Source organism: Limulus polyphemus, unplaced genomic scaffold, assembly GCF_000517525.1.
Source record: "Limulus polyphemus unplaced genomic scaffold, Limulus_polyphemus-2.1.2 Scaffold1753, whole genome shotgun sequence".
Lineage (NCBI taxonomy): Eukaryota > Metazoa > Arthropoda > Merostomata > Xiphosura > Limulidae > Limulus > Limulus polyphemus.
The window spans coordinates 203110-205414 of NW_013667363.1; the positions used below are offsets into that span (position 1 = coordinate 203110).

Sequence of the window (2305 nt, forward strand, 5' to 3'; positions counted from 1 at the left end):
AAAAGAGAGACTACAGCAGTGGTTGGAGGAGAGAGAAAATAAACAAGAAGAGAGACTACAGCAGTGGCAAGAAAACTAGCACCAGTGGCAACTGGAACAAGAAATAAAATAAGAAGAACGAGAAAAGAAACAGGAAGAAAGTCTCCAACAGTTGAAAGAAAGCCAGCACACACAAATTGAAAAGATTAGTAAATTTCAAAGTGAATTAAATATATTAAAGGATGATTTACCGTCTTTTCCACGAGGAGGATATATTAGCCATAGACATAATCAGCCCCAGGCAACAGGAACCCTCTTCCAGTCCCCCGCAGCTAAACCCTTATGCAGACATCTTCAGTCCTGCAAGAAGTCACATTCCAGACATGAGTGTCAGCAATAGGGGTGATCTAGTACGAAGGAAGCCACAGGAATTCGATTAGAAGGCACCGTGGGAAGCATATAGAGCACAATTTGAGTTCCTGGCAGAAATGAATGGATGGACAGAGGAGCAGAAAGCAGTGTACCTGGCAATGAGCTTGAAGGGACAACCACTGGAAATACTTGGACAGTTGTCAGCAGATGACAGGCACAATTATAGAGCACTGGTAGCTGCTCTAGAACTCAGGTATAGAACTCAAAGTCAGTCCAAAGTCTACAGGGCTAGGTTTAGGATTAGAGTCCGTGCTAAAGGGGAGAGCCTGCAAGATCTGGCACAGGACTTGAAAATTATGGCACACAAGGCCTACCCAACTGCACCACCCTATGTATTCAAGCTGTTGCTGAGGGATCAGCTTGTAGATGCCTTGGACAGTCCACAACTGAAGATACAAGTAAAGCAAGCACACCCTTCTACTATGCAGGATGCAATGGCCAGAGCTTTTGAATTCGAATCCTACATTAAGTACAGTACAGAAGTACCAAGGTTGGTACAGTCATCAAGATTCAAGGCCAGAAAAGGGCAGCTCTCAGAGCGAATTTGAAGCTTTCAGAGAAGTTTGAGGAACTTTGCTGGTACTGTAACAAATCAGGGCACAAGAGAACTCAATGCCGGCAACTTCAACACAGGAAAGATGCCATGGCAGGAAAGGCTGCTACCCAGAAAGGTTGTTGGAACTGTGGAGAACAAGGACATATGAGGAGCCAGTGTAAGAAGAATACTACCAATAAGTCAGCTTCGGGAAACCAATAGTGGTTGGTGTTGAAGGACGCCCACCAACCCCCATCACGAAGTATACTTGGCTGACATTGAAGACACATGCATACTTGGGTTGGACTACTTACTACCGAGGAAGTGTGTAGGTAATTTTGATAAAATGACGTTTGGGAAAAACAAAGGCCAAATTCTGGTAAATGTTAAAAGAGAGGTTGAACAAACCAGGTGCCATCAAGCTGAAGTCAAAGTGACTGAAGGAGTTGATGATGATGAAATGGAACCAGGTATAGATATTAAAGCAGAACAGGAGAAAGACCATGATTTGAAGCCAAAAATTGATTTTCTACAAGCAAATGTTTTGTGCCCTGCTTGAAATAAGGTGTCTAGTCTAAGCCTTGTGACAAAGATTATTGGGCACAGTGGGATCAGTTGAAGCTTGAAGATGGTATTCTTGTCCAGAGATGGGAAACTGCAAATTGGAAAGTGACAACCTGGCAAACGGTTATATCGAGAAAGTTACGGGAAGTTGTGCTGCGTCAATCCTATGATAGTTTAACAAGAGGACATCTCGGAGTTAAGAAAACATTGAGTCACCTACGACAGAGATTTTACTGGATAGATATGATGCAAAATGTGGAAGAATGGTGCAGGACGTGCAGTACATGTTGTGCTAAAAGGGGACCCAAGCATAAGGGACGTGCTCGAATGAAGTCATATCAAGTTGTTGCACCAATGGAAAGAGTAGCCATTCACATTGCTGATCCATTGCCCCAAACTCATGCTGGAAACAGGTACATTTGTGTGGTGATGGATTATTTCACCAAGTGATCTGAGGCATATGCAATACCAAATCAGGAAGCTACAACTGTAGCTTCGGCTATTAGTGATTTCTTCTTCAGCTTTGGTATGCCATACGAACTGTATTTAGATCAAGGCCGTAACTTTGAATCAGCTGTGTTTCATGAATGCTGCAAGTTGTTTGGCATACGAAAGACCAGGACAATGCCACTTCACTCACAGTCTGATGGGATGGTAGAAATGTACAATTGGACACTGGGACAGGAATTGGCAACGTTTTGTAATAGTCGCCAAGATGTCTTACTCACTTCAATGTTGATGGCCTATAGAACAGCAGAGCATGAAGCCACTGGATACACTCCAGCAAAGCTGATG

The 2305-nt window shown here is 43.3% G+C and overlaps 1 protein-coding gene across 3 annotated transcripts in view; it reads right to left on the reverse strand.

The window, feature by feature from the left end:
* LOC106464830 overlaps positions 1-2305 on the reverse strand; it is a 39990-nt gene that overhangs the window by 3399 nt on the left and 34286 nt on the right. The window lies entirely within an intron of this gene.